Source organism: Coenobita brevimanus, chromosome 19 (assembly GCF_032717465.1).
Source record: "Coenobita brevimanus isolate Jiangsu-jjx chromosome 19, ASM3271746v2, whole genome shotgun sequence".
NCBI lineage: Eukaryota > Metazoa > Arthropoda > Malacostraca > Decapoda > Coenobitidae > Coenobita > Coenobita brevimanus.
In genome coordinates this window covers 24,340,861-24,358,360 of record NC_136972.1, presented here as the reverse complement: position 1 = coordinate 24,358,360, position 17,500 = coordinate 24,340,861, and positions in this window count along the sequence as shown.

The window sequence follows — 17,500 nt, the reverse complement described above, 5'->3', positions numbered from 1 at the left end:
TATCTATCTATCTCTATCTATCTATCTATCTATCTATCCATCCTAAATACTATCGCTTCCCCTCTTCTATCGCCCCTTTTCTATCTTCCTCCCACTCACCATTTCTCTCTCTCTCTCTCTCTCTCTCTCTCTCTTCCAACCTGACGAAGATCCAAAACCCCTTTCAGGTATTGTCATGCTGGAGTGTCGTTTTTACTAGTAACCAAGGAGACGCAGTCCTACCTCACATCTTAAGACTCATCAAAGTTCAAGCAACCGAGGCTTAGTTTGCAAGGTGAATAACCCAGTTCCGTCAGATAAAGTAAATCTTCCTCCCGTGCATGTTTACCTATACCTGCCTACAACTCCAATTACCTTCTAAACAGCTTGCCTTCTTGCTTACCTACCTACCTACCTACCTACCTACCTGTTCTGTTTACCTACTTACCTGCATAGCGTCTTACCTGCCTACCTACCTATTTTGTCTGTCTACTTACATACCTACCTTCGAGCTTGCCTACCTGCCTGCCTACCTACCTACCTACCAATCTAGTCTACTTTCTTGCTTAGCTACCTGCCTACCTATCCACATGCCTACCTGCCTGCCTACCTGCCTACCTCTTCATTAGACCATCCTCTTCAACATCAGTCCAGCAACAAATCGACCTTCCATCCCCCAACCACCCCTTCAAAAACCACCCTTATTAGCCCACACCACAAGGGTCAAAATCCCCTCTCGATGCACCAGGAGAGAGGGGTGAGAGGGGGTGAGAGGGGGTGAGAGGGGGCATTGTTTTGGGGGCATTGTGAGGGTAGTGTACTTGGGAGCAATTATTTGGGTCTCTTACACTGCCTCATTTAAGTCATTGTTTCCCTTTCTTCAAGAGAGCTCCCTGCCCCTCCCTTTTCTCCCTCGTTGTGTCCTTCTATTCTCTCCCTTTTTCTCTCTCTTCCTTGTTCTCCCTCTCTTTTTTTTCTTACAGTCTCTCTTTATTCTTTGCTCTCCTCATCTATTCCTACTTCTGTCTTTCTTTTCTCTTTCGTGTCTCTCGTTCTCTCTCTCTCTCGCTTATTTTCGTCTCCTTACTGGTCTCTTTACCTTCCTGCTTCTCTCTCTCTCTCTCTCTCTCTCTCTCTCTCTCTCTCTCTCTCTCTCTCTCTCTCTCTCTCTCTCTCTCTCTCTCTCATCGTTTATTTCTCAAAAAGGTTTACTCACACTTACACAATCAGTCACCAATCATTCCAGACACATTTTCCCACTCCATCTCTCTCTCTCTCTCTCTCTCTCTCTCTCTCTCTCTCTCTCTCTCTCTCTCTCTCTCTCTCTCTCTCTCTCTCCATCATCATCACCATCATTTCTAACAGTCCCACCCCTAGTACCACATAATTCCACATTATCTCTCCCTCCCTCCCTCCTCTCTCTCTCTCTCTCTCTCTCTCTCTCTCTCTCTCTCTCTCTCTCTCTCCCTCTCTCTCTCTCTCTGATTGATTACCGTATCTGGTCCATCTCTACTCCCACCGCCATAATTCTTCACCCTGACAACGAACCCCGAAAGAAAAGAAGGAAAAGAAAATGGAAAAAAGTATATATATCTTTTTCGTTGTCCCGGGATTTTGCGAAATGGGGAGGGAGAGTGGAGGGGAAAAATGGGGAAATAGGGAGGGGAAATGGGGGTGGGAAAGGGGAAATGAGGAAAATGAAGAGGGGAAATGGGGGGAATGAAAGGGGAAATGGGGGAATGAAGAGGGGAAATGGGTAAAATGAAGAGGGGAAATGGGGTAAATGAGGAGGGGAAATGGGGAAAATGAAGAGAGGAAATGAGGAAAATGAAGAGGGGAAATGGGGAAAATGAAGAGGGGAAATGGGGAAAATGAAGAGGGGAAATGGGGAAAATGAAGAGGGGAAATGGGGAAAATGAAGAGGGGAAATGGGGAGAAAAACAGGAAATGGGGAAGAAAAATGCAAAATAGAGAGGAGAAATATTTTTATGTCTCTTCTAGCATCGTGTGTGTGTGTGTGTGTGTGTGTGTGGAGGATTATCGATTGAGTGTGTGAAAAACCCTTGAGATTTCCAGAGAAGAGTGCGTCTGTGTGAAATCTGGTAAGCCTATTGTTGTGTGTGTGTGTGTGTGTGTGTGTGTGTGTGTGTGTGTGTGTGTGTGTGTGTGTGTGTGTGTGTGAAGGGATAACTGCTGGTGTGTACGTGTAAATACTTTCAATAACAGACACCTATAAAAAAAACAAAAAAAGACAACACCAACAATCAATAAAACAATAATAAAAGATCATAATAATAATAATAATAATAATAGTAATAATAATAATAACAATAATAATAATAACGTTAAAAATTATAAAGAGAAAATTGTAAAAAGCGTGAGAATGGTACAGTCTCCCCTCGAGGGTCTTGTTAAAAAATAAATAACTGCGATACGGGCACAGAGAGAGAGAGAGAGAGAGAGAGAGAGAGAGAGAGAGAGAGATGAAATATGTGAGGAAAAGAGGAAATGATATGGAAGGAAAATTTGAGTGAGAGTGAGAAAGAGAGAGAGAGAGTGAGAGAGAGAGAGAGAGAGAGAGAGAGAGAGAAGGGTGACAAGATAAGGTCACTGATAAAAAAAAAGAAAAAAATCCCAGCCATTCCCATAATATTTCTCTCGATTTCCTATATCTATTTTCCACTTCCATGAAAAGAGGAAGTGCAAGGTAAGGAAAAAAAAAGGAAAAAGAGGAAGAAAGAGGCACAGAAGAGAGGGAAAGCTGAGGGATACAGAGAGGGAAGGAAGGGGAAAGAGAGAAGAGGGAAGAGGGAAAGAGAGGAGAGGGAAGAGGGAAAGAGATGGGAGGGAAAGGCGAAAATGCGAGAAAGATAGGTTACAAAAAAGTTAGGAAAAACATTGATAATTGAAGGAATGGCTGATTATTTTCCCTTTTCTATTTAAATGACTTACTTCTCTCTCTCTCTCTCTCTCTCTCTCTCTCTCTCTCTCTCTCTCTCTCTCTCTCTCTCCATTGTCAGCCAGCGAGGGGGAAACTCTGTCACTGTTCTTTCACTGCCTGTCCCTCACAATGCTTTCCAAAATCCGTGGGAACTGAAGACTGCCCCTCTCTCTCTCTCTCTCTCTCTCTCTCTCTCTCTCTCTCTCTCTCTCTCTCTCTCTAAAATATGTACTTTATCATGTACGTGTCTCTAGTGTTAATTTGGCTACATAGACTGAGAGAGAGAGAGAGAGAGAGAGAGAGAGGAAGGGAGGGAGGGAGATGGGCGTATTGTACAGTTGCTTACAGTATTTTTGATCCACTTGTTGGTCGAAAAAATATAAAAATCTCACATTATATTCTGGAAAATATATTGAGTTACTAATGCAGGTTTTCAGAAGTTAGTGTTCGCTGTCCCGTTCATTTTCGTCAAGTGAATCGTTATTTATGCCCGCAGGTATACGTGAAGGACTGTGTTATGAGAGAGAGCTGGCTGGAAGGAGGGAAGAGAGAGATAAAGGGAAGGAGAGACGGAGGGAAGGAGAGATAAACGGAAGGAGGAGTTACGAGAAGGAGAGACAGAGAGAAGGAGAGATAAGAGAAAAGAAGGGGAGTATTTTGAGTATTACATGAAGAGACTGGAAGGAATGAGGTTAAAGGTAAGGTAGAGGAAGGAAGGGAGGAAATATGTAAGGAAAGATGCATGAGAAGAGGAGGTGGAAAGAGAGAAATGGAGAGAAAGAGGATGGTAAATGATGAAGTAGTGTCGTTGTTAGGTGGAAGGGCAAAGTGGAAGAGTATGTGAGGGAGGATGAGAGTGGAGTGGATGAGGGAGGGGTAAGAGGTAGAAGAAGCAGTGAAGTGGGTGGAGGGTGGAGTGGGATGGGTAGGAGTAGACACATGCCATATCTACCACTACCTCCCACATGCCCAAGACTGGTGTGAATTTGGGAACTTGAATTATTATCCACAAAACACTTCCCATCCTTTCCCACTTCATTCCTTCCTTCCTTCCTCTTCCCCACCCCTCAGCACACTTCCCATTCCTTCCCACTTCATTCCTTCCTTCCTTCCTCTTCCCCACCCCTCAGCACACTTCCCATTCCTTCCCACTTCATTCCTTCCTTCCTTCCTCTTCCCCACCCCTCAGCACACTTCCCATTCCTTCCCACTTCATTCCTTCCTTCCTTCCTCTTCCCCACCCCTCAACACACTTCCCATTCCTTCCCACTTCATTCCTTCCTTCCTTCCTCTTCCCCACCCCTCAGCACACTTCCCATTCCTTCCCACTTCATTCCTTCCTTCCTTCCTCTTCCCCACCCCTCAGCACACTTCCCATTCCTTCCCACTTCATTCCTTCCTTCCTTCCTCTTCCCCACCCCTCAGCACACTTCCCATTCCTTCCCACTTCATTCCTTCCTTCCTTCCTCTTCCCCACCCCTCAACACACTTCCCATTCCTTCCCACTTCATTCCTTCCTTCCTTCCTCTTCCCCACCCCTCAACACACTTCCCATCCTTTCCCACTTCATTCCTTCCTTCCTTCCTCTTCCCCACCCCTCAACACACTTCCCATCGCTTCCCACTTCCCCCCTTCCTTCCTCATCCCCAGGTCTTCCTCCCAACTCCCCATTTTCCCTACTTCCTCATTCCTACTCCCTCTTCCTTCCATCTACTCCCACCTCCCTCTTGTCATACTCTTAACTCCACACTCCCTCTTCCTCTTCACTGCATATTACCAAACTTCCTTCTCCTTTCTTCCTCCTTTCCACCCCATCTTCCTTCTCCCCATTCCTGATACTCCAACCCCACCCTCTCCCCCTCCCCCATCTCCCTAACTCCCTCTCTTCCTACTCCCCACTCCTCTTAACCTCCCCATATTCAATCTACCATCCATTCTCTGCTCCCCTCACTCCCCACATCTAACCCCAGTTCCTTCATTCCCAGCTCCCCACCGTCAATCTATCTTCCCTGACCTCTCTCTCTCTCTCTCTCTCTCTCTCCCCAACCTCCCCAAGACAGTGGGAATCAAGGAACCTGTTGAGTTATTGTCCTGCCTTCCCCTCCCCTCCCCTCCCCCCATCCATCAGGCCACACACACCTCCCCCTCCCCTCAATTTATCACCGATGCAGTTATGTCCATTCTTGGTGAGGTCCCGGGTTCGATCCTGTGGGTTCTGTTGTGATCCTGGCTTGGGGAAGGCTTGGGGAGGGGCTGGGGAGGAGTTGGGGAGGAAGTGGGATGATGTGGAAGAGGTGGGAAGGAACTGCGATGTTTGTGTGTGTGTGTGTGTGTGTGTGTGTGTGTGTGTGTGTGTGTGTGTGTGTGTGTGTGTGTGTGTGTGTGTGTGTGTGTGTGTGCCAACCTATAAGTAGAAATATAACAAAAAATTATAAACACACGCACACGCACACGCACACGCACGCACACACACACACACACACACACACACACACACACACACACACACACACACACACACACAAACCCAACACACACACACACACAAACCCCCCACACACACAAACCCCCCCACACACACACCCCACAAACACATAACCCCCCCACAACAAACCCCTCCCCACACACACACACTCACACAACCCCCCACACGCAAGCCCTCAAACAGATACAAGCCCACTGCCTCCCCCACACACACAAAAAAACAGAGAAAAATAAAGGAAAAAACAGCGTAGAATCCCAGGGCGATGATAGATGAGAGACAGACAGACACAGAGAAACAGATTTACATAGGGGAATAGGGAGAATGGCGGGCGGAAGTGACGTCATTACCATAACCATTGAAACGGAGATAAATGATTGGCTGGAGTTGTGTTCCGGGGAGGTGCACATACATAGATACGTACATACATACATACATACATACACATACATGGATATATACGTACATACATACATACATACATACATACACACATACATGGATATACACATGCATACATACACTCCCCGTTATAAAAATCTGCACATATATTTCTCCACACAATATATATGTACAGAAAAGAAAAATACACACACACACACACACACACACACACACACACACACACACACACACACACGTTATAACTGCAAGATATAAATACTCCTAAATCAAAGTCCACAGGTGTGCAAGAAGTAATTAACCTTAACACCTCTCACCTGGATTAATTTCATATTTTCTTCCAAGACAATTATATGCAAGAAAAATCCCTCGGGGTGAAAGGGTGAAGGAGGGCAAAAATATAACACAATTTCGAAAAAAAAAAAAGTGAAAAAATTAGTATGATGGAAACAAAAAATAAAAATAAAAAGTCATGGTACTGAGAGAGAGAGAGAGAGAGAGAGAGAGACAGACAGACAGACAGACAGACAGACAGACAGACAGAGAACACACACACACACACACTCACACACACACTCACACATACACACAAGACCACCAAGACAAACACCAATAATCTTCAGTAATAATGAGGGTTACGTCTGTCAGCCAGTCACATTTCTCAAGAAGATGACGTCACGCCTTTAAAGGAGGAGTAGTTAGGGAAAGTTTAATATTTCTTTAATAATAATAAAAATAATAAATAAAAATGCTAGTAAAATAATAACAGAAATCATCACTGCTACTAGTCTCTATCTATCTATAGCCCGACGCCCTAATCCCGCAAAGGGTGGCCGCAGACAAAACGCCTCCAAGTCACTCTGTCACCCACCATTTGACTCCCCTCCCTCCAACTCACCCCCCCCTCCCTCATATACCTCTCAACTCCATCCCTCCACCTCATCCTCGGTCTACCCCTCCATCTCCCTCCCTCCACCTCACCTACATACACCCTCTTAGTCAGTCTTTCATTCTCCATTCTCTCCACATGTCCAAACCACCTCAGTGTATTTCTCCTAATCTTTTCAACCACATCCACATCTACCCCACAACGTTCCTTCACTTCTTCATTCGTCAACCTGTCCCTCCATGTCACTCCACATGCTCCTCTCAAGTAACTCATTTCCACTGCTCTCACTCTTGACTTGTTCCCCTCTTGCAAGGTCCACGCCTCGCTTCCATACGTCAGGGTAGGGATCACAATACTATCATGCAGTGACTTCTTAACTTCTAGTTACTAGTACTGCATCTATTACCATCACCACTACCACTACCATACTATTACCACAACCCACAACCATCACCACCATCACTACTGCTACTACTACTACTACTACTGCACTGCTTCAACCACCACCATCATCACTCTCACTACAGCCATCCATATATCCCCGCCACCATCACCACCACCATCACCAACACCACCACCCTCACCATCACTACCATTCCCTGTCACCATCACCACTATCCATTATCACCATCATCATCACCACTACCATCCATCACGACCACCACCACCACAACCACCATCCACCACCACCATCCACCACCACAGCACCAAGGTCGTGAAGTCGTGCGCTACGGCATTCGGACGAGTCGTATGATACCCACGACCACCTTACGACGTGGATTTACGACAACAAACGCATTATCCGCATCCATCTCCCCCAAAAATCATCACTTGAAGGAATACAGCATCTTTTTGTATTCATGTACCTTAATTTACCTGTAACCTGTAAAATATCAAGTTAATTAGACACAGGTGTAAAAATTCACCAGGTTTTGTAATGGCAGCGAGCGATGACAATAGAATGGGGAGATGGGGGTACAGGATGGGACTGAAACAAAATGAACTTGAACGAGGAGCTGTGGGAACTATCAGGATTACAAAATACAGGGTCTTAACGCATTCTCCTAGCCAACTCATCCTGTAGCTTACGAAAATACAAAGTGACACGCGGTACAGGTACAAAAAAAAATAAAAGGATCACCTGTTCTTATATTGCTAATGAACGAAAGAAGGTGAATAAAATGATCAGGAACCGAGCGAAACTAAGTGGCACCAGACGAAGATTTTTGAGACACTTCTAGGATGCCAGGGACCACATTCACAAAAATTCTTAAGTTTAAGGTATGTATGAAACTGCTTGCTTTTCTTTTATTTTCACTCACATAACTAAAAAACATCTCAAATTACAAACAGTACTTTAAAAAAAATACTATAGCTCCCAAAGACTTAAAAACCAAAATAATAATAATAATAATAATAATAATAATAATAATAATAAAAATAATAATAATAATAATGGTTCCTACGCTCCTCATGGGGTAACATAGGATTAGATGATGAATGAATGAATGATAATAATAATAGTAATAGTAATAGTAATAATAATAATAATAATAATAATAATAATAAGGTAAACAAACAATATACACTTCCACAGAGGTTAGTCTTTCAAGAAACTGGTTATTTCTTCGAGTCGACCAAGTTTGTTTTTCCTTTCTTAGGACAATTTTCTTGACTTGAGGTGGACTTCTTGGGATGGAGGGGTTAGATCAAGCCTTCCCAAACCCCTCCAGTGCCACGGGTCTTTCCTAAGCTGAGAAAAATCGTCTGGAGGAAGCAAAAATAAGCTGAAATTGTCACTAGATTGAGAGACTGCCTTGATATTTGCACTGGAAGGACTGAGAGACTTTATAATTACACTGGAGGGACTGAGAGACTTTATAACTACATCTCCCGCAGGACAGGTTGGTTTGCCTTCTATGTCCACCTTCCCATTGTCCTGCGCATCCTGTCCCGCCCCTCCCGAGTCCTGCAGTGGCTCCTGAACCTGTCCTGGGTCCGCGTCATTTTGTTTTGATTTTCTTTTTTGCGTATTTATTTTATTCTTATTTTTTTTAGTTGGGGTAGTTGTGTGGGGATTTCTCTCTCTCTCTCTCTCTTTTTTTTTTTTATTAAGGGTGATGGGGTTAGTGTTGATTCTCTCTCTCTCTCTCTCTCTCTCTCTCTCTCTCTCTCTCTCTCTCTCTCTATCTATCTATCTATCTATCTCTCTCTCTCTCTCTCTCTCTCTTTCTGACACAGTCCAAGTCTTCTTCCCCACGTTCCTTCCTCCCCACACATAGTCCCCCTCACCCTCTCCCACCATCCCCCTCCCCTCACACTTCCACTTCCATCCTCCACTTCCCACTTCCTTTCTCTTCATCTCATTCAATCTCCCTCTCCTCCTCCCCTCTTCCCACTCCCCTCTCCCCTCCCCCTCTCCCCCTCCCTCCTCTAAGTAGCTTATATACACAACAGGAACTATCATCCTCTTTAATCTCTCTCTCTCTCCCCACCCCCGTCCTCCCCAAGGCTCTCTCTCTCTCTCTCTCTCTCTCTCTCTCTCTCTCTCTCTCTCTCTCTCTCTCTCTCTCCTAAAAAAGAGGAAGTAAGGAAAGGATAGGAAATGAGAGAGAGAAGAAGTGAGGGACAGAGAAGGAGTGAGAGAAGAAAAGGAAGAAGGAATGAAGGACAAAACAGGAAAGAGAAGAAAGGAAGGAAGATGAGAGATAGATAGATAGAGAGAGAGAGAGAGAGAGAAACAACCACAGAAAAGAGAGAGAGGGAGAGACTAAAGACGAACCAATTTTCTTTACGAGTTACTTTGTAAGTTAAAGAAACATTTATTTTACAGAGTCTCATATCCTTGCTTTCATCTCATTAACCTGGGATACAGTGGACGTGAAGGCATGTAAGCAAAGAAACAACACGATTTTTTAACTGTGTGTGTGTGTGTGTGTGTGTGTGTGTGTGTGTGTGTGTGTGTGTGTGTGTGTGTGTGTGTGTGTGAAAGAGTAATTACGTGCAAGCGAGCGCAGCGAGCGAAGCAATGTTTACACTACGTTCAGCTGAGAAATGAGAGGCCTGACACGACACGGCCCGACCGCGATGGTTTTCAGAGGCTAATAACTTTTCTACTACGTGAGATAAAGAGATTCTTTCAGCAGGAAGTACATGCATTCAATAAATTTTGTTTTTTGGTATGCATTTCCTCTTGAGATAGCCCATGTCCCGGGGAACAATCGATTAACTTTTGGGACCGATGTTTTTTAGTTTATCTGTTAAGGGGATTGCTTAAAATCTTAATGAGAGATTTGGACCAAATTTAGTGGGTAGATAGCCCACGTCAAAGGGAAAAATTGATTAACTTTTGGGACGGATCCCAGTAATATTACTGATTCTGGATCCGGGAAACACTTTTTGCGAAACCCTAATCAGTGATGAGAATACCTAACCCATTATGATGAGTGGTTTGGAAATTACGTTGCCCTTGTCGGAGATGCGCTCCACTGAGTGCCCCCCTAGTTTCTTGAATGAATTCTTACAATTAAATAGCGAATATTACACTCATAATATTACATGAATCTTTTTCCAACGTTTAGGGGGTAAAATCAGTAAGGGTAATAGCCCCATTTCTGGGTTTTATTATTCGATCAATAGCCACGCGTTTACCAACGCAGTTCGTTGACATGGCAAGTCGGGAGCAGAGAACTGAACATTGTGCAGGTGATAAATGCTACGGTGCCTCGCTGTATGCACATCCAGAGAGGAAACGTGAGAGAAAGAAAAAAAACGTGAGAGAGTAAATATTACAGCTGAATTATTCTCCTGTAATTGTTCAACCACCTCACCAGAAATGTTGACAGCTTACACCTAGATGAAATTAGGATGATAGATGTACTTACAAACGCTCGCACGCTCGTCACGCGCTCACAAAGCGGACTTTACTGGTATTATGCTCAAGGAGCGATTGCTTAAATGAGGGCCTGTAATACTGGGGTAAGTTCCTGCATGATTTTCCTTAAACTAGTGGAATGGTTGTGACAGTCATCTGCGTAGGATAGGACTGATACAGAAGGAGGAGGAGGGAGAAGGGGTAGATGGGAGGCAGGATTGAGGAAGGAAGGTGGAGAGGGAGGGAGAGGGGGAGATGGAGAGGCAGAATGGAGGAAGGAAGGAGGAGCTGGGAGGTGGAGAGGGAGGGGGAGGGGGAGATGGAGAGGCAGGATGGAGGAAGGTAAGGGGAGAGGGAGGCGTTGAAGGAGGGGAAGGGGGGAGATGGAGAGACAGGGTGGAGGAATGAAGGGGGAGAGGGAAGGTGGAGAGGGAGTGGAAGGGGGAGATGGAGAGGCAGGATGGAGGAAGGAAGGAGCTGGGAGGGGGAGAGGGAAGGTGGACAGAAGCTGGAGGAACAGGTTGTCAAGGAAGGGTGAAAGAACGGAGTCTTGTGGTATGCTGCTGGCTAGAATTTAGTGTTTCTTTCTTTGATGCTGAATAAAAACTATTGTCATTGTGCTATTAAGGTAGTTGTGTCTTTAAAACATCACCCACCCACCCACACACACACACACACACACACACACACAATACCTCCCTCACTTACACCACACGTCACCTCCCTCACAAACACCACATCCCACCCACTCACACACACACTATTCCCTCTTCTCCACCACCTCCACCACACACACACACACACACACACACACACACACACACACACACACACACACACACACACACACACACACACATTTTCCCAGCCACAAAAGCCACATCAATGCAAAGGCAGCACGCACGCAAGCTCAATGCCCTAAAACACTCTCTTACAGTAAAAATCCAAGCTGACAGAACGACAGAGCAGAGTTTACAAATAATTCATCCCCGAGCCCTTACACTATGCCGAATCAAGCTGGTCTCGTGCTACATCAAACACACACACACACACACACACACACACACACACACACACACACACACACACACACACACACACACGGAAAAACTCTAAAAAATGCCAAAACAGAAGTATATAGGAATAATAATAAGAGGATGCACTGAGATTATTATAAATTAGTTCACCCAGAAACAGAGGTGTGTGTGTGTGTGTGTGTGTGTGTGTGTGTGTGTGTGTGTGTGTGTGTGTGTGTGTGTGTGTGTGTGTGTGTGTGTGTCTCTCTCTCTCTCTCTCTCTCTCTCTCTCTCTCTCTCTCTCTTACATTATATTTACCGATTCTTTTACGTATGTTACTGCTTTCGAATTTACGTATAGGCTAGACACTCCGTTCCCTGAGGTCTAGTACTCCTACATTCCCTACACCATCACATATCACAGCAACGGCACTAATGTTCACCGTCCATCCTCACTACGTGCTAGGACTGACTCATTTAGTACTGGTATTATATGGGATAAAAATAAATACATCCTAAAGCTACTGGCAGAGAGAGAGAGAGAGAGAGAGAGAGAGACGGTGGGAGTGAGAGAGTGTGTTGGGGGAATTGGGTGGAAGGAAGGACTGAGACGGCCTTTGTGTTGCTCTCAAAGGCACAAGAAAAGGCCAAAGTTTGTCCTGACTGAGAGAGAGAGAGAGAGAGAGAGAGAGAGAGAGAGAGAGAGAGAGAGAGAGAGAGAGAGGGAGAGAGAAAACTATTGAATATTGTACCCCAAAACATGAACTTCCAGCCTATCATTTTTTCTCATTGATTTGGTGTGGGATTTATGTGGCGTGAAGATGGAATGGGGCTCACTCAAGCACACACACACACACACACACACACACACACACACAAAGGTACCCACGGACACTCAAAAGGGGAGTTCTTACACGCACTTACACTCACAAATACATATCTTAAGGCACTCAATACACCCAACACACACACACACACACACACACACACACACACACACACACACACACACACACACACACAACATTTTTTGGTCTATGAGGATGGCTAGTATCAAACGCCTAATCCCAGAGTTGTCCAAGGTGGCTATTACAAAAAGAAAATACACATAACAATATCAATAACAGTACAAGACCAATAATGACGATGATGATGATGATGATGATGATGATTATAATGATGTAAACTGCTGTACATCTTCTTACTATCACCTTCAGATGTTTTTCAAGACAGATTATTATTTCTCAAGACAGACCTCGATAGCGGAGGGATTTATAGAGACTGTAATTAATCCCTCGTTAGAAAAATCCCTCTTAATCTGAAAGAAATCGTCTGTAGAGGGATTAAAACACAAGGGAGAGCACTTGTTAAAATTTTCTCTCAGTTTAATTATATTTCTCTTTCTTGTCTTGACTTTTCTCTTCTCTTCTCTTCTCTCTCTCTCTCTCTCTCTCTCTCTCTCTCTCTCTCTCTCTCTCTCTCTCTCTCTCTCTATCTATCTATCTATCTATCTATCTATCTATCTATCTATCTATCTATCTCATCAATCTACCTACCTACCTATCAATCTATCTAACAGTATTTTTGAATGAATCTACATAACTCTCTCTCTCTCTCTCTCTCTCTCTCTCTCTCTCTCTCTCTCTCTCTCTCCCCAAGCACAGGACAGTGAGCGGTTGAACATTTGCATATAATAACACTATCGGCCAATCTGCTTCGACACAATACCTGTTTTTTGCCTATCACTCCATAAATCAGGTGGCATTACAAGCCCCGGACAGCCAGGTAGCCCTAGGACCCCGCGGCTACTTGTCCTGGGGCTACCGATCTAGGCTACTCTCCCTAAATCGCCTACTAAATTGCACTACGACATCCCTAGGACTCCGGCATGGGGGCTACCGATCGGGGCTACTCTCCCTAAATCGCCTACTAAAATGCACCACGACATTCCTAGGGCTCGGGCTTTTCTTCCTGTGGGCTACCAATCCGGGCTACTCACTTCCTAGGCTATTAATCTTACCTACTAATTTGTGGGACTAAACTAGATCGCCTACCAACATTCAATACGGAACTACATGGGCTCCTAATCTTCCTATGTTATTGGAGTTAATTTGTTTTTACTTGCGAGAACTGGGCCAATCATTTAACATGTATTTTCCTTCCCTCTCTCCTCCTCCTCTTCTTCCTCTCCTCTCTCCCTTCACAACTTTCTCCTTTTTCTCTCTCCCTCTTTCTCCTCCATCCCTACTTTCTTCCTTCTTTCCTTCAAACATTACTTTCTTCCTTCTTTCCCTTCCTTTCTACATTCTTCCTTCCTTTACTTCCTTTCCTCACTTTCATTTTTCCTCCCTCTCCCTCTCATTCTCTCATTCTCTCCTTCACACCCCTTTCCCTCTCGCCTTCCCTTCCTCCCTACCTCTCTCATTCTCTCCTTCCCTCCCTCACACCCTTTTCCTCCCTCCCTCCCTCCATTCTGTCACCCCTTCACCTGCGAGACTTATTATGCTTTATATTTACGAGCAAAAGAGGGAGGGAGGGAGGGAGAGGTGAAGGAGAGGGAGGGAAGGAGAGGGAGGGAGAACAGGGGAGGAAGAATGAGAGAGCGCGCACACATACAGGACATACACTGCCGATGCACACGAATTATAAGCACACATACATACACACAAGCAAATACACAAACATACACTAACACAAGTGACACACACACACACACACACACACACACACACACACACACACACACAAATACACTGGTAAAAACACGCGAGATTAATCCAACTCCTCTTCCTCTATCTATCTATCAGTCTGTCTATCTACGCATGTCTATCTAGCAATCTATCTATTTCCTATTTTTTAATGCAAAGAAGGAACCAAAGGCCAGAATCCCTTAAAATAATCCCCAACCCCCCAAAAGAGAGCTAACCATATACAAACTTCTACTCTCTCTCTCTCTCTCTCTCTCTCTCTCTCTCTCTCTCTCTCTCTCTCTCTCTCTCTCTCTCTCTCTCTCTCTCTCTCTCTCTCATACACAGAAGAAAGACTACACACGGTACAGTATATGCAGATCTCATACCCTTCTGCACTGACCTTTCCCTCCCCTCCTCCCCCTCCCCTTCCCTCCCCTTCCCTCCCCTCCCCTCCCCCAGAAGAATGTATTAAATGTATGCAAATCAGATCATAAACTCACACATAGGACCTTCCCAGACCTAATTTTAATAAGTAATAAAAATGCTCCCGTAACGCTTCTCTTTCACCGACTAATTCCATACCAGAGATACGTTAGGTAAAAGAGGCTATGAGTATTAATATATATAAATACTGTATATATAAGGAATGTTTTCGACGCTCCAGCTGAGAATCGAACCCGGGGCCTTTTGGAAGAGGTCATGCACCGTTACCACTAAGCCACGGCGTAAGAAATCAGCCAGCTCACCTGTAATCTATAACCAGGTAAATCCGCTAAGGTAAATCTGCTATGAGAGGGTATTTTTCAATCCTAACTTACGTGATATATATTTCAGCCACACCAGGATTTTTTAACGCAAGGAAGAAGGAACCCAAGGCCAGGAATCCGAAAATTGTTCCCTAAGAAATTTAAAAAAAAAAAGCAAAAGAGAGCAAGTGACATAGAAATATAGACAGATATAATATCACACACACACACACACACAAACACACACACACACACACACACACACACACACACACACACACACACACACACACACACACACAAAAGAACACGACACTGAACCCATCATCATTAAAAAAAAACACGAATAAAAACACAGAAAATCAAGAAAAACAGGTCATTTCTCTCCGTGTGAGGTCAGTGTCCTTGTGTTGATGTCCAAGTCAGGTCACGGAAGCGAGAGATTACGTGGATTTCAGCGGACAAACAGGTGTGTGAGAAAAGAGGTCAATTAATTAGATAAAACAGGTGAGATCCAATTAACCCTTTCACTACGAATTACCTGAGACGGAGTCTCATGTGGCTTTACCTTATTTTTATGGGTCTGATCTGGCTTCATTTTTTTTTGTTCTGGCTTTATTTTTTTTGTTCTGGCTTTACTTTTTTTATGCGTCCGACTCTGAGCATAGACTTTACCCCGTTCCCTGAGGCCTAGCAGTGTTCCTACGTATCACACACACACGTCACCACTTCGGCACTAACACCCACCGTCCATACTGAATACAGGGCGACATGGAGGCGATTTGTTTGTGGCCACCCATTACGGGATTAAGGCATCTGGCTATAGATAGATAGACAGGTAGATAGATAGATAGATACCGATAGATTATTTTATGGTTATTCGTATTACGCTTCAAAACATAAGAAAAATTGACTCTAGTGCAAGGCCGATTGAGAGAGAGAGAGAGAGAGAGAGGCGGTGTCACACAATGATAAGTCGTTGTAACCAATTGTGTGGGCGGAGCGAGAGAATGACGGGGTGGAATTGACAGGGTGTGGGGCGGGGCCAGGGTGGGGAGGGGGGGAATGGAGGTGGGGCGAAGGTGGATGGGGGGGGGAAATGAGGGTGGAGCGAGAGTGGAGGTGGGGTGATGGTGTAATGAAGGTGAGGAAATGATGGAATGATGAAGTAAGGAAAGGAGTGGGTGGTGTGAGGAACGAGGATAGGATGGAGTGGAGTGAGGGATGAGGATAGGATGAAGTTAGGGTGAAGTGAGAGTATATGAAACAGGTAGACTGATGATGCAAAGGTGGAGGGAAGTGTAGTGGTGGTGGGTGAAGTGGAGGGGGAGGTGAGGGTGGGACCAGGGTGAGGTGGAAGTGGAATAGAGGAGGTGAAAACAGTCCACTTAGTCTTCCTTGTAATGCCACTCCTCACATCACAACCACACACACACACACACACACACACACACACACACACACACACACACACCAGATAAGGCAACACACGCACATTCTAGAGTAATAATATGAGAGAGAGAGAGAGAGAGAGAGAGAGAGAGAGAGAGAGAGAGAGAGAGAGAGAGAGAGAGAGAGAGAGAGCAAGGTGAAATAAAGAAAATGAGGGGAAGAGGAAAATATCTACAGCACATACAGACAGACACACACAGCAAAAAAAAAAAAAAAAACACACACACACACACAGGGAAAAAGGAAGAAACGAAAACAGAAAAACAGAGACAGGGCATACACACACACACACACACACACACACACACACACACACACACACACACACACACACACACACACACACAGGGGAAACATACAGAAAACACACAAGCAATGAGAAATAAGAGACAGAGACAGAGACACAGCAAGGTGAAATAATGAGGGGAGACAAGGTGAGGGGAGGGGAGAGGGGTGAGGGGAGGGGAGAGGGGTGAGGGGAGGGGGGAAGAGAGAAGGAGGGGGAGGGGGGTGAAGGAGGAAGGTCGGTCCATTGTAGCAAAACTGACAATGGTGCCGAGGTAGTATTGTGGACCGCCATTGTGAGCAACTATTTAATATGCAAGACTAGTTGTGCCACCCCTACCCCTACCCCCTCACCCCACACACCTCCCCTACACCCCACACACACACACACTCCTCTCCTTCCTCACACTGCCCACGACTTGGGTTTAGAGAGAGAGAGAGAGAGAGAGAGAGAGAGAGAGAGAGAGAGAGACATATATATATATATACACATCACACATACTTCACAGTTTAAAAAAGATGAATGATATAAAAAAAAAAAAAAGGCTTACACCTTAAAACATTTTAATGCGTATAGATTTGTATAAACACAGGTAGATAGACAGATGGATAGATAGATAGATAGATAGATAGATAGATCGACAGATAGATAGATAGACAGACCATGATACATACATATGGATAGATAGATAAACAGATACCGTTTAGGCAATTATTGATTTATACGTAAAATATGAGAGAGAG